This window comes from Equus asinus, chromosome 25, assembly GCF_041296235.1.
Source record: "Equus asinus isolate D_3611 breed Donkey chromosome 25, EquAss-T2T_v2, whole genome shotgun sequence".
Lineage (NCBI taxonomy): Eukaryota > Metazoa > Chordata > Mammalia > Perissodactyla > Equidae > Equus > Equus asinus.
In genome coordinates, this window is record NC_091814.1 from 31021913 (window position 1) to 31045542 (window position 23630).

A 23630-nucleotide genomic window follows, 5' to 3' on the forward strand; every position below is an offset into this window, starting at 1 on the left:
GGCAGGTTATGCTTTTGTGTCAAGTGGAGAAAACAGCAGTCATGGACGATGGACAGGAAAACGCAGAGAGGAGAGACCAGAACAGGGTTCCAAGGCCTGGGAGCTGACTCTCCCTGTACTGGGCACTGTAATATGTATTCTCAACAGTAATTTGCAAACCACAGGAATCCGTTCTTCCTGAATTTGAGTAAATTTCCCAGTCTTTAGTTGTGATTGTCAGGCCAGAATTTAGAGACACTGAAAATATGTGGAAGCATAGTAGTCACTTAGGGTAAAAATCTACAAACTGATATTGAAGTTTTTATTTCCAGGCCGGTGCCAGTCAGTATGACTTTCCACTAGGGGTTTATTTTAGAGGATCAAAGACCCTCTGAGTATCTGATTAGAGCTATGGACGTTTCCTAGAAAAATATGTATACCCATATTTACACAAAATTTAATTACCCATGCCCACTTGCCCACACTCCAGTTCTAGGATTTGAAAATTCCAGGTTCAGACTCCTGGGTCATCCCCATGGCACTTGAATGATGACTTGGCTCCTTTTCTCCGTAGCCGCTAGATGACATAGCCCAAGATGAAGTTAGCAAATATAAATCTAGCACCATCACTGGGTCAGAGGCACTTAATAAAGATTAGCATTGAAAGTTGAGGGGTTCAAGACATAATACTTTTCCTTCACCCGATTTGTAAACCAATTGAAGGACAGGTTAGAGACAGGTAAATGGATACCAAAAATACCAGCTTTATTATTTATTATAGAATTGTAAGAAAATGTTACTTAGGCTTCCTAAGACTGAACTCCAGAATTAAAAAGACTTCTCCTCCTAGACATAGACTATTCTGGAAAGAGACTGGCCTTTCCCATATGAGAGGCCCCTGTAATGCACACTCTGCAGGCAGGTAGATTCCAAAGAGAAGGGGTGGAGAAGGGAGCTGAGGAATGTTATGCTGATAAATGTCACTCCAAATGGAAAGGAACACCAGGAATAGAGAGTAACTATTGTCTTCTTATGATCAATACTTTTCTCCAGTTTTACCCTCCTTTTGGAAGAAATCAAAAAAGCAATTTCTCCTTACAAAAGGATCAGGAACTTCTCCTTTAAAAGTGCTCAGGATCTACAAGCTGGGAAACCACAAGTTTGTTAGAAGGAACGTGGCATTCGGAGGCAGAGAGACCTGAACTCAGACTCTGGCTGGACCTCTTCTTAGCACTGTGACCTTGAATAGCCAACTTCACCCAGCCTTGGTTTCTTCATGGGCAAAATGTTGTGCAGATAGAGTCTGTACATGCTTTTGGAGGTAGCAGGAACTAAAATTGTCACTTACCTTCTTCTTTTCCTCTTCAAGGTGAATTTTGGTGTGTGTGGTGGTGATGGTGGGTGAGGGAGAGAACACGTTTAAAAACAAATCATATGGAAAGGGGGAGGACGGGAGTCAACAGTCATGCAAAGTCAGGGGGACCGGAATCCCTTCACGGGTTGGGGCACAAGGAGAATGCTAGAGCTAGAGGTCTGGCAGCTGACTGAAGAGACTCTTAATACCAAACATTAGGAAAATGACCGAGTTCTTGAAAAAATGAAAATTAAAAAGAAGCACAGACACTATATGAAAACAAAACACAACAGAAATCAGTGCACTAAGGAGATGGAAGCATATCCGATGGGCCATCAGAGTCTCTCGCTTTTGTGCTGAGGTGGTTTTTGGCTGTGCAGGGGTTTTGGAATCTGTTTGTTCATTGGTTTCTCATTTTGTTTGCTGTAGGCAACACTTGAAAGGAATATAAACACAAAGGGAAAACATCCCACACTTGCTGGCTGCCTTAAAATTACTCTCCCGGCCTCCGCCAAACCAGACAGCAAAGGATTCTGACCTCTTCAGACTCTATCTTTTTCATTTCCTTCTCCCTCCTTCCCTTCCTTCCTTCTTTCTTTCTTTCTCTCTCTCTTTTTCTTTCTTTATTTCTTCCTCTCTCTCTCTCTCTCAGCCCCCCCCCCCCAAACACACTCTCTAGCAATAATGAAAAAGAAGAAACAAGCAAATAAGATGTCCTCTGTCCGTCCCAGGGGGCGAGCCTCATGCCCTGTGCAATTTCCCACTTTGCTGTCATCAAAGGTCTCTTCTCCAGCCCCTGAAGAATCACACACCTCATCTGTTAACTTGAGGCAGAGGCAATAAAGACGTGTAATTTCTTAAATATAAGCCTGGGCGTTTGCACCTTCCAATCAGCGGAGAGAAGCTCCTCCGTGAATCGAGGGGGATGAGGCCTCAGTTTGACGGGAATCAGATATATTTTTAGTTTGTGTTGGGGGAAGGGTAAAGAAGGGGGTAACCAGAAAAGAATGGAGGAAGCCCAGCCCCATTTCATTAAATTCCCATGAATATGCAAAACAGGACTAATTGCCCTCTTCAAAAACTAATCATTCTGAATTTTACAAGCTGAATTATAAAACCTGACACACTTATTTTTCTCTTTTATTGTATTTGTAAGCATTACTCCTTCTGCAAAGAAAATCAGATCCTATTTTTATCAGTTGCCGCCATCTCCCCTTTTTTGCTCTCCACCCTGTTTTTCCCTCCCCTTTTGCTGAACGCTGCAGCATTGCCATGTGTATTAATTGCCCTGTGAAATGCACTTGAAGTCATTAGAATTCCCCATTCAAAACTATTATCTTGTGCCATTATGCCTTTGCATTATATTTATTTAAATGTGCCTCTTCTGAATTAGCTCATTTTTAACAGCTAGCCATGCCTGAAATATTGTTCCCATCCAAGCTGTTCTCATATCATTTTTCTCTCCTCTATGGAAGAGATGTCTGCACTCCAGCCTCCCGTCCTGACAGGGGCAGCTTTGTTAGGAGGCAGAGGCTCCTTTTGTGTAACAGGCCTCCTTGAGAAGGGATCCCAGGCCCAGGCTATTTCTGAGATGAGGGAGCTCTAAGGTCTGGATTAGGTATAGACACCCAAGAGCAGGTTGCTTGCTACCTGTTGTACCTAATCTTCATCTATTCTAGGGCATTGACTGAAGAAATGAAGTCGAACCCAAGTTTCTAGTGTGTTCTTTGTCTTGCTCTCTGAAAGGTCCAACGGTGGTGCCAGTTGTCACTAGCAACTACCCATGGCCATCCTGCCCTGGGGCAGAGGGATGAAATGGATGGCCACTCAAATTCTCTCCCAGATATGAGTTTCTCAAGGTTACCAAGGAAGTTCTGATATCACTTCTCTGACGCTGAACTTTCTCTTTCTACTACGACTAAACTGATGTCCCCACTTATCAAACTGTCCTTCACTTACCCACTAGAGAATTGGCTTCCATTCCCATCGTGTTTCCATTCAGAGCAGAATAATATACTTTACTCAATAGCTGAGCTTAGAATTTATTATTTTCATAAATTCATATCCCAGATAGAATTCTGTTAGATTGCTTTTGCTGCTAAGCTCACTATGCCACATTTGCACGAAGCACAGTATCATCAACATAGCACTTCCCCAAGTGTGGTGTCGTAGAAGTCTTATTATACTCTTATTGTACCATTTTATTATGAGGAAATTGGAATAAAGAGACTTGACCAAGGTTACCCAGCTAGTGAGTAGTGGAGAATAGATTTGAGTCTAGGTTCATTCTGGATCTTTTATTCTTCCAACACCACCAAGCTGCCAACAGTGCAAATAAAATCAATGGGTTGGCATAAATATTGGCAGAGACAATCAACAAAGATATCATGGATTCGGTAGGCCAGGAATTTGACTTGGGCGTGAGGAGAACTGCTTAATAATACAAGGAGCAGGACAAATAAGTTTCTTCACCTGCAAAATCAAGAAGTTCAGAGCTCAGCACTCTTAGAGGTTCTTGCAAATATTCAATAAGGGAAGTAGGCAAAAGCCTTTGTAAACTATAATGAAAGCTCCACAGGTGCAGAAATGTTTACTGTTTTGTTTCCTGATGATTTTCAAGTTCCTAGAATGATGCGTGGAACATAACAAATTCTTTAAAATTGTTAAAACATCTTGAATTGAATGAATGTGTGATATTATTATTGTTGTTGATGCTTTTGGAGGTGTCCTTGATGTTATTGTTATCAGCAAAGTATTGGACACATGAGCTATGGGTCATGTCTAATCTGAACATCTAGTGTCTCCGCCAACACCATTGTCCATGAACCAAGCCTGAACTCCTCTCCCCGAAGTGCAGTGGAGAGATTCCACAGAGAAAGGAGCTGTTATTACTCTGCGGTATTTAAGACTAAGGAGGTAAAACCAGTACGAAGAAAGAGATGAAGAAAGCTTTGGTCTTTCATTAACCCTTAAGATCTCCTACCTCAGTGTGTTTGCCTAGACGGTGGAGAGTTATACCAGACTCCTCGAATTCTGAGAAGAAAAGGAAGTGACTGAGACTTGAGAAGTGCAGGGAATTGATTGAAATTCCCCAGGAGGAAAGAGCAAAGCATACTACATGAGCTTTGACACATAGGCTCTAGGCTCACGATTGGGCTCCAGTGGAGGTTCTCTGCTTTCCCTGATGGGTAAGCAGGCTGAGGTATAGGGAAATGGGTTGAGGATAGGCTGCATGTTACCGCCAGTGTACCTTATAACCCTGATACTAATGAACACTACAGACCTAGTCTAGTTCTATCTCTGGCTAGGATTTCTTTGTTTTTTCCTAGAAGATAATAACAGAAATGAAGGTGGTATCTTCAAGGGTTATATCCAGTTTAATTTCCTCTTAAAGACTCGTCTGACACAACAGTAGCCTCCTCCTGGAGAGGAAGGAATGTTCCTTCTTAATCTTCATGTGGAGACCCTCTGCACATCCACCACGGTGCTCAGAAAAAAGGCCCTGTGGGGCTGAAATGTTGGCGCTCTTGTCTGGCTTGAATCTCGGAAAACTTCCTGTCCGGCCCTGTTCCTTAGGACCATAGAGATGTTTTTTTCCCTCATAAATATATTTTTTCTCTAACAAGTAACAGTCAGAAAAAGCAAACACATCCCTAGTTCCCTATTTCAGACCACAAGTCAAGACCTCCATTAACAATGCCTTCTTTCTAAAGCAACCAAACCACACAAGATTGCTTCTTTTTCAGAGAATGTCCTGTGATTGCACAAGCTGCTGAGAGGGCTGCTGTCCTTGAATGCCCAAGTACCAGGAGACATAGTGGAGTGGGATGAAGATGGGTTGGGCTAGGATAAGAGTGGGGGTGTGGTAAGTAAGACAAGACACACTCCCCTGCCTGTGAGAAATTGGTCCCTCTGTAGAGAGGAAGGGGCTGAGTGAGTAGATGGGATAAAATCCGTTTCTTACTTTTCAAACACTCTTTTCTTCGTTCTACTGTCAGATGACCCTATTCATTAATTCATTTTTTCCCTGAAGACTATTGAATATTTAAACCAGGGGTCTGAGATGTGCCCAGTGATTTCATAGCGGGGTTATATCCGGCTTAATTTCCTCTTACAAAAACTCTCCTGACACAACCAGCAGCCTCTTCCATAGTATTCAGGATGGTCCCATCGTTCACTGCCACATGGACACAGCAGCCCCCTCCCCATCATAGCCAGTCTGTGTCAAGCCTGCCTCATTCCTGCTGGCTAAGATTGTTTGTTTATTTGTTGAGGGAGAATTTGGAGATGAATTTGCAAGTAGAAGACATTCTCTCCTAACTCAAAAATATTGGTGCAAAATTGCCTCCAAATACTGACCCAATCCTTGTACAAGGGCTGGGATATAAGACAGGTGATGAACCTGTCTCTTTTAAATCTCTAAGTTTCCATATATTTTCCTGGGGCTGGTAGACGGATGATTTCATTTGGGAAGGTATATGCGGAAAGCCTGGGCTCACGCTCCTCATTTATCTCTCACTGGTAAAGTGCTTTTGTTGAAGAAACCTAAATCATGACCGATCATCTCCTCGTCTTTAAAATAGAGATAATAATTACATCAAAATTCACAGGGCTGATGTGAGAAGTTTTAATTCAGATAATATTTGTAAAAATGTTCTATACAACATTGTAAGCGTAAGACATACTATTCATGCTGACTGGAGGCAGATGTCCTGATAGAAAATCTCTGGAGGTTGCTCTCAATATAAACATTCTATGATTCTTCCAGCCATTTGGTCAGATACAGGGTTGCAGCTGGCCTTTTTGGCTGTAGGCTGCTGGTCATCACAGTGGCCACTAGGTGGCACCTTCTTTTAAAATCTCTCCCTGCTTTCGCAGTAGAATCTGGATCCTTTCAGAATCAAAAAGCATCAGAGAGGGATTTAGTCAACAGTGGGGGAGTTTGAAGTACTGCCCCCCGCCCCATAGTAACAGAAGCCCTTTTCGAGGGCTTGAAAAGAACTCTTCATTTGAAGAAACATGCATAACTTAAACACACCACCCTTTTTTGCTAGTTCCTAGCTACCTCTCAGTAAGAAGAAGAACATGAGTGGATTTTGACCCCTGTCCATTGTAATCTGTCCAGAAAAACTGTTGAACCAGTCTGAGGGGTCTGCGAAGAAAAAACAGGGGCTCTAACGAACTCCTTTCTTTTACCTGGAAATGTGTCCAATCTCCCCGCCAGCACCCTCTGTGTCAGAAAGCTCCTTCTCAGATTCCCTCACAACATGCCACTAGCCTGAGTCCAGAACAATCCGTTGGGCAAAAAGGCCATCGGGCTCTAGGAGTTTTCACTCAAAGTTAGACAAAAGGAGACTTCGAGAGGCTGTAGAAACTCTGAGTTGGGAATGGGGCTACAGAGGGTCTAGTCCAGGTGTCCACACACCAGCTGCACGATCCTGGTCTCTTTGCATCTACTGCCTTGTCTATCAAAGAAAGGATTTGAATAAGGGGATTGTTGATATCCCCTTCAGAGGCCAAACTCTCTGAAATCACATAGCTCTGTGGGTGGGTTTCAAGTCAGGTACGTAACATTGACATTTGTCTGCTTGTTGCTTTGTCAGAGTGCTTAACTCTTGTCAATTTAAGAAACATGTATCCATTTATTTAGTAAACCATGCTCTTTCCCAAGGAGTTCAGATAGAGCTGCTGGTTTTCTCCTCCTGCACCCCTTAGAATGGTTCAGTGGTTTTTCTGGACAGATTACAATGGACAGTGATGAAAATCCCCTCAAGTTCTTACTGAAAGGTAATTAGGAACAAGCAAGAAGAGGTGGTGTATTTAATCTAGGTGTGCTTCTTAAATCCAAGGGCCCTTTCATCCTTGGCGGTCAGTGCACATGCCCTGTAAACTTGAAGGCAGAGGCTAAGACTTCTGTCTGTCCTCTCTTCTCTGACATCCATATAGACACCAACTCGTGGCTCTGTAATCCGTGATTGCTTAGTAAATACTACTGATTGTTTCACATCAATTAGGGAAAAAAGATTACATCTAGATAAAAGTTCTAGAATAATCGTGTTTAGCATAACATCAATAACAATAATAATAATAGCTAATATCTTTTGAACATTAGGAGGAAAGCAAAATAGGACAGAGATTTTTGTCTGCTAGCTTATTGCCATATCCCAGAGCCCTGAGTAATGTTTGGGACATAGAAAATAATAAATATTTGTTTAATAAATAGATGAATGAATTCTTACTACGGGTTTTGTTTGACAGATCATCTTGAGAAGTGTTACTATTATTTTCATCCACATTAGGGATGATAAGGCTAAAGCGAAGGAAACATAAGCAACTTGCCAAGTTCTCACAACTAGCATGGGCAGCACTGGGATTCATACCAGCTTGTCTGGTTCCAAAATCTGCTTTAAATGTAAAGCTAAATACTCTCTGAAAATGCTTTATTATTTCCTTTGATAACTCATCGGAGGCAAGAATATGTACTGTTCTTTCATGATCTATTAAAAGATTTTTTTTAAATCAAGAGAAAAGGGCAGGGAAAGATGCTCCCCTGGGCCCCCAAATGCACATAGTGAAGAGGTCAAACCTGCCATTTCTCTAGAAAGGAAGGCTCAGCATGAGTCAATTTGCAAGTCTGTACACTAGATGGCGAAAAGCAGATTAGCATATGTCTCATTAAGGGCAAGTACTAGGACTAAGCACAGATTAAGTGCTTTGTATGTGTCGGCTGAAGGATGGAGAGTGGAACACTGGAGTCACACATAGGAGAAAGAACTTTGGCCTACAAGAAAGGGATTGGAAATGGGCCATGAATGGGAGGACCTGGGCATGATTAGTTTTCTCTCTATAATTCATGTACTTGTTCCTCAGATATTTGTTGAACACCTGCCTTATGTCATCCGCTATTCTCAGTGCTGAGGATACAGCAGTGAACTCGATAATGTCCCTGACCTTATTATGGGGCTTGGGTGCTACGGGGACACCAAGGATTCCAAGCAAACTCGCATCTTTCTCTCAGCCCTGCTAACTAAGGTCAAGGGAATCCCTGAGGGGTTTGCAGAGATCTTCCCAAACCTGAAAACAAAAAAGCATGAATTGAACTCTCCCTTTTATTTCCAATACATTAAAGTAATTCCTATAGATTATATACATTCTGATTTTATTCTACTTTTTTCTTTTTTGTTTTTCTAATCCTTCATAGGATGGAGAAGATAGACCTTATGAAGAACAAATGCTCAAGCCAAGCCAAATATTCTTAGACTATCTTTTATTAGTTAACTTGTACACAAGGAGAGTAATCATGTGCTCGTTGCCAACACTCATGAAAAAACTGTAAACCTGATGTTGAAAGAGACCTTAGAGATGATGGATTTTAACTTTTCTATTTTACAAATGAGTGCACTGAAGCCTAGAGAAGGAATGGGACTGATTTATCAAGGTCGCAGAGACAGTTTGAATAATAGGCCTACATCTTAGGTCTCCTATTACCTAATCCAGGATGACACAATGGCAAGGCTCCCAGTGGAGATGCAAAGACCAGGAAAAAACTTTAGGGGAAGAAAGCAGCGTAAATGCTCTCAAGTACACTGGGTGCTAACTGTATGATTTGCCACAGCTTAAATTGATCTTTCTGTGAAAACAGTTAGTCAGTATGCTCATCACATCCGGCAGGACCGGACCGTAAGACCCCCCCATGTCACTAAGTATTCATTGCCCTCATTACCACATGCCTAGGTCTCTAGCGCCACCTCCAGGAGGGGTGCAAAGCCTCCAGCCTCTCCATACTTGGACTAAATTAATCTCAAAAGCCCACAGTTTAGTCATTCTCTTTCTCACCTATAAAGACACTATGTTGTCTCTCAGATCAAACCCAGCCTTCAGAATCTGACATCAAAGGACTGACTCGATGTCAGCAGCCATGGTTTACTGACTTTTTGTCACATACCAGACACTGTGCTTCATATTTATGTTACCTCTAGTTTGCCCCCAAGCTCTGAGAGTTCACTGTCATAGCTACAAGTGCTGTTTGCCAAGTATATCCCATTCCTCTCCTTCTGAACACAGTGTAGGATGGTCCTTTCCTGGATGCCTTGAAGTAAAGCATGCCTGACTTGAGAAGAAGAGCAAGCACATGATTCACAGAGCATCCTCGCCCCTTTGACCCAGGATGGGCGTGAAGCATGAAAGGGAAAGAAACCTTTATAAGATACAGAGATTGAGGGGGTTGTTTGTTACTGCAGCATAACCTAGCCCATCCTGACTGATAGAGCTGCTCTTATTAACCTCCTTTTATAAAGCAGGACACTGAGTCTCAGAAAGGTGTTATAGTTTGCCCAAGTTTTTGCATGTAGTAATGAACAGAGCAAGGATTCAAACTGAAACCTTAGTAACTGATTCCAAACCTTGTGATCTTTCCACCACAAAGAGGTGTCTGCTCATCCAGCCTGGGCCTCACAATTAGCCTCTCTGCCTCAATCTCTCATGTTTCAAATGTTGTTTATTAAATGTTTATTGTTCGTCTTTCTTAAGTACCACTTTGATGATGTTTTTACTGACTCAGTAACCTCTCATTGCCTCTGAAATTAATGGAAGAAAACAACAAGAAGGATGAAACAAGGTTCTCCCTCTCAAACAAGAGCTTGCTGCTGCTTCTACTAACATGACTCTAACATCACATATACAGTGTACTAGTCAGGATGAGCCAAGAAAAGAGACAGGACGGGGCTGCAGAGTCCTTTGCCTTCTGGCTCCAGGGATCCTGGGATGAACCAGATCTTTTGGAATCATGTTTATTTTCTATGCCCAAACTCACTCTTCAGAACGTATCAGGAGAAGTCCTTCCCACCTCATAGCAAGGTAGATCAATTCTGGGACTTTCTCAGACCCCTTGATCACTATAGTAGTCTCCACCTTATCCACAGGGAATATGTTCCAAGATCTGCCGTCACCACCTGAAACCGTGGATAGTAGCGAACCCTATCTATAGTGTATTTTTTCCTATACATACCTACCTACGATAAAGTTTAATTTATAAATTAGGGACAGTGAGAGACTAACACAAAAACCAATAATAAAATAGAACAATTATAGCAATATACTGTAATAAAAGTTACTGTAGATCTTAGCAACCTCATATAAGACTGTTTTTCTTTCCTTATTAAGTGGAGAACTTTCACCTTTTTCCTTAAAGGAAGCACTTTACAGCTTCTCTTTGATCTATGCAAATTGCCAGCATCACTGCTCTTGAGCTTTGGGGCCATTGTTAGCTCAAATATGGGTCACTTGAACACAATCACTGTGATACCATGACAATGGATCTGATGACCAAGAAGGCTACATGACTAACAGACAGGCAGCATATACAGTATGCATAGGCTGGACAAACGGGTGATTCACGTTCCAAGTGGGAAAGAGCAGGATAGTGCAAGATTTCACTGTGCTACTCAGAACAGCACAAAATTGAAAACTTATGAATTGTTTATTTCTGGAATTTTCCATTCAATATTTTCAGACCATGGTTGACCATGGGTAATTGAAACCACAGGAAGCGAAACTACAGATAACTGGGGACTACTGTATAAGAATGTTTCTCTCCTTTCTATCTCCCATGGGACCAGGGATGGCTCAACTCTCCTGCAAAGGAGTTCCAAAAAGACAGATCAAATCCACTCAGAAAGATTCCACCACTTCACTGCCTGCCCTGGGTTAGGCTCTGATTTCGCATGGCTCCTGCATCCTCCCTCGAAATATTTCTCAGCATTGATATTTACAGAAAAATAATAAACATAATCCACATTGGTGCACATATTGATCCCCAGATTTCACTGACATTTACGAATAAATGATGGATTGCCTTTTTTGTGAGGCTGGCTGAGCTGACCTCCATGGCCTGTACATAATTTACTTTTGATTAAAGGAGTGCTTCAACATCGAGATTCTGTTTGGGAGCACGAGGCAGGATCGATACGTTTATGACACAAACTTTCAAACAATGTACTCTGAGCGAGAAGTCTCTGCAGTCAATTCATCTCAGATTTAGCAGGGGGTGGGGGTGAAGGGAGAGGAAAGGCCTGGAATTTCTGAGAGTTTGGCACAGGGCACTGTTTAGAGTCTGAAAACAGAGTGGCTCTGGTTTTTGTCTCTTTGGGCCTGTGCCCTTGTCAAGGAAGACCGTTATAAGGAAATGTAAGGGCTCAAGATCTCTCCTAAACCGCCCCCCACTGCTGAAGAATAAGAAGGAGTGACAACAGTTGATTAGAAAGAGCAAGACTTCTGAGAGGACTGGGAATTTTCCTACCCAACTTTTGCATGTTTTTACTCATCCTGCAGAAGCAGAATTTATCTTGCAGACTACGTCATTTGTTTTCAAAAACTTGAAGCTGAATGCTTCAGATATATTCTCCAGTTTGCCAAGTTCCACACCACCCCTTATTGCCTCAAAGCTGGCTTCTTTTAGTAACTTTTGCTCCTGCTGCTTCTCTGAAGGCATTTCACGTTACCATTCTTGCTCCAGTCACACTGCTACAGTGATGCTTTTCCTGAGTGTCCTAGCTTAAAAGGCTATCTGCATTTTCTTCATGATTATTTCACTGATGACCCATAGAATAATAATAATAGCTAAAATATATGAAACACAGACTGTCTTAGTCTATCTAGGCAGCTATTACAAAATTCCATAAACTGGGTAGCTTATAAACAACAGATATTTATTTCTCACAATTCTAGACACTGGGAAGTCTGAAACCATGGTGCCAGCTGATTCAGTGTCTGGTAAAGGCCTCTTGTAGGTTGCAGACTGCTGACTTCTCTCCGTGTCCTCAGATGCTGGAAGGGGACAGAGAGCTCTAAGGAGTCTCTTATAAGAGCACTAATCCCATTCATGAGGCTCTATTCTCATGACCTAAGCATCTCCCAAAGGCCCCTCCTCCTGATACCATCACATTAGGCATTTAGGTTTTCAACATATGAGTTTTTGGGGGACACAAGCATTTAGATCATAGTGTTACCAACTTCACCTCACTCTGGTGAGGCTCTGATTCACACTCAGAGGGGCTCTGAGGAGGGGCCTACAGGTGGGCCTCATACACACAATCCTTCCTTCCTTGGATGGTTCTTTCCTGTTTCATGTCATGGGTTTGAAATGAAACCAAAGCTGAGCATTCAACAGCACAAGCTTTATTCAATGGCCAATGAGTGGAGAACTGGGAACCAAGTTCACAAATCAACTTCTCAGCTCCTGGGGGCGAGTAAGCCATTGTTAAAAGGGGTTAAGGGAATGAAGGGTAAGAATATTCATAGTTATTCAGGGAAATGGGCAGGCATTTCTGGGAAATGGGTGCCACTCAGTTTTTTCCCTTATTTGGTCTGGAGTTTCCTGTCACGGCTGTGGGTAGGTGTGTTATTTAGCATAGTAATATATAATAATGAGCATATAATAAGCTGCAGGGTCTATGTCAGGTCAAATAGGACACAATGTTGCCTTCAACTGGTTTAAACTGGTCCTGACCGCATGTCTCGGCCATCTCCTCCATCCTCTTTCTGTGGTTTCCTGAAACCTAAAGATAACATGTTAGGCTCGCTTTGGGCAGGGTTGTAGTTAATTTCTCATGGGCCCAGGGGTCGGAGTAAGAATAGTACGTACTTGCATCTTATTTAATGCTTATATCAAAGCTCTGAGGAAGGTAATGTCATTATCCCCAATTTCAGATGAGAAAATGGAGGCTTTGAAAGTTCCAGTCACTTGCTCAAGGCGTCATAGGTGACTGGCAGGCACTGTGTTCAAACAAGGTGTGTCTCACTCCTAGACTTTTTGCTCAACCATTTGCCTGCTGCCACTTCTTTAGTTATAGAGTAAGCTTCCTGAAGACTGGAGCCATGTTTTACATACCACTGTGGCCCCAGTGCCTACGCATTGTAAATACACACTCAATGACTGTGTGTTGCTATAGCTGAAGTTCAAGGGAGCCCTGGCCCACTGAGTACAATTGGATTATACTTTGTACTTGGCTGAGGGGGTGACAGGAGGAAGGAGAGGGAAAAGGCTAAAATTCAGCTCACACTCCACTCACCAGCAGAGCCTCCTAGCTTGTGTCTACATCCATCTGAAAGAAGGAGCATCTTTTTCTAATTTGTACAAAGATGTCATACAGGCAAATGGTGGCCTTGATGGAGCTGCAGATGATTCAGACAGTTGGGAAGCCTCAGAGTAAACCCACTGCCAGGGACTAGAGGGATCAAGGTCTCAACCTGGAATTTCAGCGTGGGTAATGGAGGGGAAACAGAAGACAAGCAGTAATAGTGACTTAGCCACAAAGGAAATGCTCTTTAATGCACGAGTCAAAGGAACTTTTCTGTCCCATTTCTCCTTCTTAGTTCCTCATATGTCCCAGCTCTTCTCTTTGTGTTCTCTGTGGTGGAACCCATTCCCAAACCTTCCATCTCCTCTTGAGCTCTCCCTCCTTTCCTTTCTTCTGTCAAAAAATATTGGTCACGCCTTTGCTATGCACCAGGCTCTGTAGCAGCACTGGACATAGACTACTAAAAAGATAGATCTGGTCCTTGCCTTTGTGGAGCCTGCAATCTAGTTCTTGGGGTGGAGGGATGCTTGTTAAGACAATTAATTAGAATACAAATATGCTTTTTGGGATAATAATTACCAGTTACCATTTATTGAGGGATTGTTAAGCATCAGGAATTTTGGTGAGCACTTTAAATGCACTGTCTCATTAGTCTTTACAAAACACTATGAATTATGCATCATCTCCTTTCTTTAAGGACTTCAGTCCAGGATTCCATCCTAAACGGGAGATGAAAAGTAGCACACTTTTTCTTCCTATCAAATGTCCCACTCACAATCACTTGGATATTTTATACATTTCTCTGTATTTGCTTGAATTTTAATGCCAACATATCTCTCTTATTCTCTTCTATCTCCAAATGTAAGCCTGAGAAACTTCAGCTTCCAAGACACTTTAATTCTCAAAAGCCACAGACTTTTATTTAATGGCTCTGCATAGCTTCCCCAGCTTTTCCCTTTTGGTGCTGCAGCCATTGATTATCCTTGTCCTTGATGCTGAGCCCCAGCCTGGCACAAGCCCTCACTGTGCATGACTCACATAAGACTTACTCAGTAAGAAATAACCCCCAGTCTCCAATCTCTAAAACAGAGCCATCCTTCCCTGGCATTCTGTACTTAATGTTGCAGATAGAACCGTCATTAAAGTAGAATTTAGACTTCCATTAGCATGGTTTCTGACTTTCTTTCTTGCAACTTCCAAGTGGAAATACCATTCCTTTGGGCTGAGTGAGACAATGGAGACTAGCAGACGCTGTGTTCAACCATAACATGTCAACATAACACATAAACCACTGGTTATTTACATGTTATGGTCACTGCACTATTCTATTGCCCATCTTAGTGGACAACCTAGTACGGGATTACTCTCCCATGTGAGAGTGTAGAAGACTCTCACCTGAATGAGGTCCCGTAGCAGGAGGAGAAGTAGAGAACTAACATTTATTGAATGTATACCATGTATCAGACACTGTGCTAGGGACTTTAGATTTGTTATATTCTTTATTCCCCACAAAAAACTTGAGAGAGGATATTATGATTGCTATTTTTAAAGTCTGAAAACTGAGTCCCAGTGAGATTAAGCAGTTTGTTTGAGATCACTTCATTAACTAGATAAAGAGTCAGGAGTCAGAATCCTGAAAAAAGGCACTGATGCTCTCTCGTCCCCTCTTCCCACTCCCATTCTGCACTGATTTATGGAAGACCGCAGGAAAAGGTGGGGCCGGTGACCTGGGCTTCATCGGCCTCATCGATGGTTCTCAAAATGCGGGAGACTAGTCAATTAGCATCACCTGGGGACTTGCTAGAAATGCAGATTCTTGAGCCCCATCCCAGACCACCTGAAGCAGAACTATGGTGGGTGGGGCCAATTTTATGAAGTGCTCCAGGTAGACTAAAGTTTGAGAACCACTGGCCTGTCTCCCACTTTGAAGTCCGATGAGTGTTAATAATCGTTCTTTTGCCTATCAAGTGAGAAGTAGGAAAATTCATCTGTCTTGAAATTGGAGCTAGGTGAGAAGACTCTGACTGGTCAAGAAATTTGAGCAAGAGTTCTTGACATTTGTCCTGGTAAAGAGGAGATGTTGAAGGAGACCACACCTGTGGGGTGAGGAATGGTGGCTTCCACTGCCACAAGCCAGGAAAGTCAGAGAGGAAGGACCTAAGGAAGATTCGAGTCTACCACCAAGAGTTTTGGTAGTTTTCTTAGAATAAGGGGTTACGGCTGAGGAAAGCTAGTCAGAATCCTATGGGATTCTCAGACTCAGAAAAGTGATTATGCTTCATCACCTAATTTCTTTTCCTTAAATTTTATACAATTATCTTTTAAATGCCAGCCTCATTTCCTGACTAAAAAGAGTCAAGGGAAAAAGATTTGTCTGCCTCTGGGCTGGGTGTTGATGGTAAGTACTGAACAAGATCCTGAGGGCCTGATGAGAAAGCGGTTGACTGAATCAGGAGGAACCCTAGAATCTTGCTTCTTTTCCCATGGAGCTTCTCCTCACTAGTTTCTCTCTTTTTAAATTATGTCCCTTGTGGAAGCCTTGAAGGGATAAAAAATTCACAGAAAGGCACACAGATTTAGGGGAGTGTATAGTATCCTGGAAGATCAGGCAGTCTGTCCCTGAGCTGTTCCCTGGAGAACTTTCTTACTGGATGATCTTTTTAAAGATACAGGTGAGATCCTATTAGTTCTTCCTCAGAAATCTTTAATGGTTCCACTACCTGCGGAGTAGAGTCCAAAATATTCAACATGACACACACCACGTGCCCTGAATAACCTAAACCTTGATCCTACCCTAAGCTGCAACCACACAGGAGAACTCACCTGCTGGTTCCCCAGAAACTGGGCTTTGCCACGCTGTTCCCTAGAGCCAGATGTTCTGTTTGTCTTTCCTCGTCCATCTACTGAAATGCTGTTTATTTGTCAAGCCCTGACTGAAATGCCGCCTCTACAGCGTGGTTCCTTTTCTGGGTTCTCCCAGGCAGGAAGAATTGTGCTACCGTTCCATTCCCGCTAGTGTTGTTTCATTTGACTCCCAGTTTCACTTCTTACTAGCTTTTAGAAGGTCAGGTCATTAAACTTGTCTGATGCTCATTTGCATTGTTCCCACCTCAGAGTGTTATACAGATGAAATGAGATAAATGGGTAACACACCTAACACAGTGCAGTTAAACCTTCCTTCTTCCCCTTTTCCTGTTCCTCTACAGCACTTTTTCACTCTGCCCATTGGTTTGATTGACGCTAGGCCTGTCTATCATCACATCAAAATTGAGAGTTCTTGTACAGGTATCAGCGAGGGTCAAGGTCCAAGCTAAAAACTGGGCACAGCCTCGTTCAGGTTGGTTCATCACAGGACATGGAAGGCTTTGACCATGAGCCAGCGCCTGGGTCACATCTGAGGTCTGATGGATGGCTCGCATCAGAACCAGCTCCAAACTTCAGGGACTAGACTCAGAGTCTGCAATTGATTCGATCGGTGGCAGGAATATATCTCCAGATTGTACACATTACATTTTGGAGAATTATGGTAATCTGGAGCATTTTTCTTTTTCTTTTATCCAAATACAGAGACTCCAAGGACAAAGATAAATAATCACAAATGGAAAACCGAACCAAGCAATACTGAGAGTTTCTGAATGGCAGAAGTCATCTTATTTAGCATTACTTCTCCAGAATACATTGCACCATACCTGGCATTTAGACTGGTATTCAAGAGATGTTCACTGAATTTGTATTTATGTGAACTTCAGATCCACCTTACTGCCAATTGATGGTGATTTCATTGCTCATGTTTAGTGATTTACTAAATTGCCCCAACAGCTTCCCCAGTGATGATGAGGTAGAGCCCGGGGGTCACCCTGTAGTCAACTGTATGGTTCTTCACACTTTCTTCTCTCTCTCCGTGACTGTGTGTTACACATCTCCATCTTTGCTTTGCCTCTCTGCTTTATTGACAGGCTCGGCTTATGACTTGCTTTGGATAGTGGATCGGGAGTGGATGTGAAATACGTACTCCTAAGCAGAAGTGTGAAATGCTTTTGGGTAAGTGGTCTCATCCTCTTCCACCATAACAGGAGTGTGTCTCAGACAGTGGCCATTCCTTCAGCCTGCCTTCTGAATAAGAAGATAGGTGAAGCTGAGCCCAGCCGACTGATAACAACTCATAGTCTTCATGCAACATGAAAATGAAAGAAACATTGCTGTTCTAAGCCCCTTCAAAACAGATTTTTACTGCAGCAAAAGCCAACTAATCCAACTAGTCCACACCCTCAAATTGGCATCTGCAGAGCTGGCTCTGGTCCCAGGCATGCAGACTTCCTAGGCCCTTGCTTCTGAATTCCCTTCTCTCTGAGATTTGCTTTTATAAAGCTCTACACCTAAATGGCAGCATGTACTGTAACTAAATGTGACCATAAAGAGGGAAAAGTTATAATGTTGTTTCAGAAAATTGTTGTTCTCATTACCTACCTTATTGCCATATGTTCTAATCTAAAGCGCTACGATACGGGGGAAATTATGGTGACACAAAGATGAAGTGATGTTCTGGCTAACGATACCCCCCAAATATTTATTCTAGTTCCCTCCCCAGCGGTACTCACATGCATAATTGATGCCAGCTTCCTCAATTAGAAGTCCAGGGCATAAAGAAAATGAGGACGAGGCCGTTTGCGTTTCTGAAGTCTGACAAGGAAAGATTAAAATCTTTTATGAGTTCTCTCCCATCATCTGCAGAATGTGGCACTCCCATATTTCATTTTCTCAGGAAAAAATACTGTTTACATTATTTGGAGAAAATCATTACGAATGCAACTAGTCAGCAGCCGTGGTGGGCCCTGTTGCATTACCATTTCTGAGTTATGTTTTGTACTTGGCTTTCTCTACAGACGCTTTCATTTTTTTAGAGATTGGGTGTAAGGAAAGGGACAAAATGCAGCTGCTCTGGCACCATGTGTGCACCGGTCACAGTAACATGAAGAAGCAGTCTTGCAAAGTGGAGGTCACTGGGAAATGTGGACTGAGGCCTCCTGGAGGGCGAAACGCATCAAAACCCTCACTAATTGCAGCCAAATCTCCTCTCTCCCTCCAGATAAACCCTCACCTTTAATCTGGGCAAACTCGTAGGGCAAAGAAGTCAAACCAAACCACCTTCTCACATGGTTGGTCCTGTTATCTTAAGGGAACAACTGCCTTTTGGTGACATCTATGTCATGGGTGCTAGGTAACAAAGATTAGCGCTCATATGTCAAAGACAAAGCATTGTGGCATTGTATGAAGAGCAAGTATGGGTTTGGAGCAATACAGAACTGGCTTCATATCCCAGTTCTTCCACTAATGGCAGAATATCGTGGAGAAGACTATATAATCTCTCTCACCCTCAGTTACTGCATGCGTAAAATGGGGTAATAATTGAAAAAACAAAAACAAATTGTGAAGCTTAGTGAGTGTAGGTAACCTCCTAGGCACTGTAGGCTATATAGCATTATAATGAAGGACCCCTTGTTTTGTTGTTGTTGTTGTTTTAAAACAAGAGAAAAGTAGTCCACTCTATTGTCTCAGAGCACCTTGTGGTCACTTCAGCCTTGGCACAGATCACGTGGGAACATACCTATGAACCTACCTGCCTTCTCTTTCAACAGGGAGTCCCCAGAAGGCAGAAACTCTGTTGTTATTTACCACTGTAGCTCCAGTGTTCAGTTAGCAGCACCTGGAACATGGCTGTCACTCAGTAAATTATTAGTGAATGAATGAGTGAATGCACTTGCCCAACATGCATTCCTAGGCAGTATAGGAGCTGAAGTTTGAAACCAGGGGGGGCCTGATAGCGAAATTCATGTCATTTCCGCTACAGCTCTCTGTGCCCAAAGTTCTTATGGGGAACAAGGAGAGGCGAGGGTTCATGTCCAAAAGGCATTGGGTCTACTTCCCTGCTTCAAGTGGTTAACCATGCTATCCCCAAAGATCACCATAAAATCAAGTGTGTTACAAATGCATGGCAATTGTGAGCTGATGAGTTTTTGCTTCATTGGTTCCAGGGTACCCATGAAGTGATCTGCTAGAAGTTTTCTTTAGCTTCCACCTTTCTTTGGGAGGGGAAGATTGGCTCTGAGCTAACATCTGTTGCCAATCTTCCTCTTTTTGCTTGAGGAAGGTTGTCCCTGAGCTAACATGTATGCCAATCTTCTTCTGCTTTGTGTGTGGGGCATCGCCACAGCATGGCTTGATGAGCCGTGTGTGGGTCCATGCCTGAGATCCAAAACTACGAACCCCGGGCTGCTGAAGCGGAGCATGTGGACTTAGCTATTATGCTACCAGCTTCCACCTGTTATTTGTGAGTCCTCTAAGTCCAAGTGTGCTTCGGGGATGTTATGTTTTATCCAAGATCACGTCTAAGCTGTGGTTCAAACTCAAAGGGCATGTCTCCAGATTTTGTGCTGCTTCTGTCATACCATGTAGCTTGGGATGAGGCTCTTCTGTAGAGACCACTCTGTATTGGTAGACAGTCAGGAAGAATATTGGATCCACAGCATACTGGATTTGGAAGAGAACTTAGAGTTCATCAGACTCAACCGCCTCATTCTGCAGATTGGGAAACAGATGCCCAGGAAGGGGATGAAAGTTGCCTAAGGTCTTGCAGCTATGACTCCCAATGTAGAGCACTTTGTACTATAGGAGCACGTTTCCTGATCTGGTATCCTAGAGCTTCTTTCTCACATTCAGGATGGTCTTTGATTCTGTTCTTTATTGGAACCAGCAACCTCCAGCATCCTCTGGAGAAACCACAGACAACCCCTACTGACAATCTTTAACATTTAAATAATAGTCTATAAAGTTTGTAGACCAGGATTCAGCAAAACCAATCCTGTATTTAGGCACAGGAAAGGGCAGAGATTCCTCACTTCCTCATCATGTTTTGCAAATAAGAAAAAGGTGAAATTGATATAATTTCTCTTTGTGCTTTGAAAACAGACTTGCACACTCCTCAGACTTCAATCCCGGCTCTCTGCTAGGGCTCCCCACTCTCCCTTCTTTCCTGGAGCTCAACCCCTTTGCTGGGCTCAAGTTTCAGCTCCTAGAACAGTGACTGGCTGCTCATGACAAAGGCAACACCAACACTATTATCTCAGTGAATGGATGGATGGATGATTACAAGTCACTGGACTCCATGTGTGCATCTCGGAAGCACAGGATCAGGTCTTCTCCTCTCTCTCTTCAATATCCCCAAAGGCAATGAAGGTATTTGGAGGCAGAGTTTGGCTGCTAATTTGGATTTTACTGGAAGATACCGAAGGGCATCCAGGTCATCTCTTCTTAGACCAACTTGGTGCCTGTGGGGCTGATGGGAGCAAACTCACCTTATAGCAGGTAAGGTCAGCATCTGAAACTGATGGGAAAGAAAAAAAACCCTGATGGGGTGGAGAAATCCTCCATTTTCAGGCCTATGATAGATGTTTCAAATCTTCATGCATGCCTATTCCAGTAGTTCTAACTCAGAGAAACTCAAAGTTGCTGCAGTGTCTCCCAGCCAGACCCAAGTCACCCTGAATATAATTTATACGCATACACTGGGCTGCCTGTGCCAAGCATTGGCATGTCTGGTTTATGTGCTCCAGTTGTGAGGACCTCAATACATTTTTAATTAAAAAACAATTGATAGGGCTGAAGCCATAAATCCGTTTTTGCTGAAGGAAAAACTTACTAAGAGTTTCAGGTTTGCAGAAGGGAGGTAGAAAATATTGTTGGCTGATGAACAATTATTTTTTTAATTCCTTCATCTCTATGTAACTGTTCCTAGATTTTATGGTTTTTTTCTCGAGAGGTAATATTGGTCACTTACTACAAAGGCTGGCCCTATGTGGTTTGGCACCAAATAGTTTCAACTGATTGTTTTCTCACTAGATTAGAGGCCTGCTTAGAACATGATTGAGGGGAAGGAAAACTCATGTGGGGATCTAAAAACTGGGAACCTATGGTAAATTGAGTCACTGTAGTCAATCATGCCCTCCCTTTATTAGAATTACACACATATTTGGCCATGTGACTTGGAAGTAACTTCCACTAGAATGGATGGAGAATGTTTCTCTGACTCACTAATTTTGGGGGTTTATCCCACGTCACTTGATTTAGCCAATGGAATGTGAATGGAAATGAGAATGTTTCTGTTCTGGACTGAGGTCTCAAGAAGCATCACATTTTTTCCCCTTGCCCTTCTGTACTCCTATGCTCTACTAGGAAAAGAACATGCCCCTGGCAGCTGCTGATCCAAGGATGAGAGACATGTGGAGCAGACCGGGACCCAACCAGAAGCTTAAAGCCAAGCCCAGCAGATGCCAGCCTAGATCAGCCTGCCACAATTGACCTGCAGGCCTGAAAGTAAAAAATAAGTTCTTGTTGTTTTAGGCAACTGAGTTTTGGAGTGGTTTGTTACACAGCAAAACTGATTAATATAGACCTTATCCCAATCCTATAAATAACGAGCTAATCCCAACCATGTTGCTTCAGCCCTAAGCCTCAGTTTTCTCCTGTGTAAAATGTGAGATTTAAGCCAAGTGATCTCTACCGTCTCTTACAGTTTTCTTCAAATTCTAGAACTTAGTGTCTACAATGGATGGCATGAATTCCTAGGAAAACCTCTCTTAAGTGGATGCTCTTAGTTACTAAGAAGAACTGAGCCAGAGAGTGAGTTTTTGTTTACTGTTGCTACTTGCTCTTCCTCTAGAAGTGGGTTAAATTAAAAGTGAGAATGCAAATGCTACATTTTATGGTTTATGATAATTGTTGTCTATTCTGCTAACTCATAATCTAAACCAATGTATCTATTGTGTTGGTTGTTAATTCCTCCTCAGTGAATTGCTGTACTTAAGTGAAATATTGCTTTATACAACTGGAAATTCATGAACAATATATAAAATGTTTGTGGTTAAAAGAACATGTCAAATTTGGTCAAAATAAAAGTCACTCCCACTTATGAGGACAACAGTAATTTCCCTTTGGAGCTCCTATTAACAATTAGGAAGTATGCTAAACGATTATATATGTTACGTTATTTAATTCCCAAATAGTTTTTTAAAGACAGAATTATTTTCATAGATGAGGTAACTGAAGCCCCCGAAGGTTAAATGTCTCGTCTCAAATTACTATCTTGTAAAAATTAGAGGCAGAGATTTGAACCCAGGTCTGTCTAACTCCAGACCTGAAGCCTGGCTTTCAAGTGGCATTGCCACCTGCCTCAGAACCCTCAGCCACTCAGAACACTGACCTCTGTGAGGATGCTATACCTTTTGTTGTAATACATACGTAATGGATAAAAATTTCACATCACAAACTCAAGTGTGAAAAAATGGAACTTTCTTTCTTTGAACTGATCTTAATTTGTACATCAAGTTCCATTTCCACCTAATTAAGAAAATCACAATCTGGACATTTTTGTATGACCTCACAAAATAAGAATGAAATATTTTGAGTATAAACTCAGTCATATTAAGAGTTCATCCCCCAGCTCCCTTTCTACCCAGATGCCTTCTAGTATTTGGAATAGAGGCAGGGTTATGAGCCTCTGATGGGTAATGAGGTCAGAATGAGGGAGAAACATCAGCTTTACTGCTCACTGCCCTCCACCCTCTGCTGGCATATGATACACTTGTCTTTGGTTCTTAGCTTTGATCCCCAGTGCTCTACTGTTGTTGTCCATGGTCTTGTAGTGAGCTCTCATTATCAGAACTCATAGGTACCTCTGTGTCCTAGTCCTGAATGTCAGGCCCCTTTCAGTGTACCAGGTATCTCTCGAGCATTTCTACTGCTTTCCTGGGAGCTCAGAAAATTCTATATGGTCCATTTTGCTACTTCTAAAGAAACTTAGAAGGCTATTTCAGATCCAACTTTTTTAGACATGTCACGCCATCTTTTCTCTTTTAGTATTGTTACTCCACACGGCACGTGGCAATTCTCCCAGACTCCTGGGGCTTCGCCCGCATAAGAAAGCCTAACTTTGTTCTGGTCTGAGACCCCTGGTCTTTCAGGGCATGGCCGGCAGGGAGCTGGCAGAACACTGGGCCTCTTGTCAACTACCATCTAATATCTAGTCATGTCCTCCCTGATCCTTGCCTACATCCTCCTCTCCCCAACCCCTATGACTTCCATCTTGACCTTGACTCCATGATTGGATAAAATGGTCTTATTCTTTTTCCAGTCCCTTGCTTACGGCATGCACTTTATGCCATGAC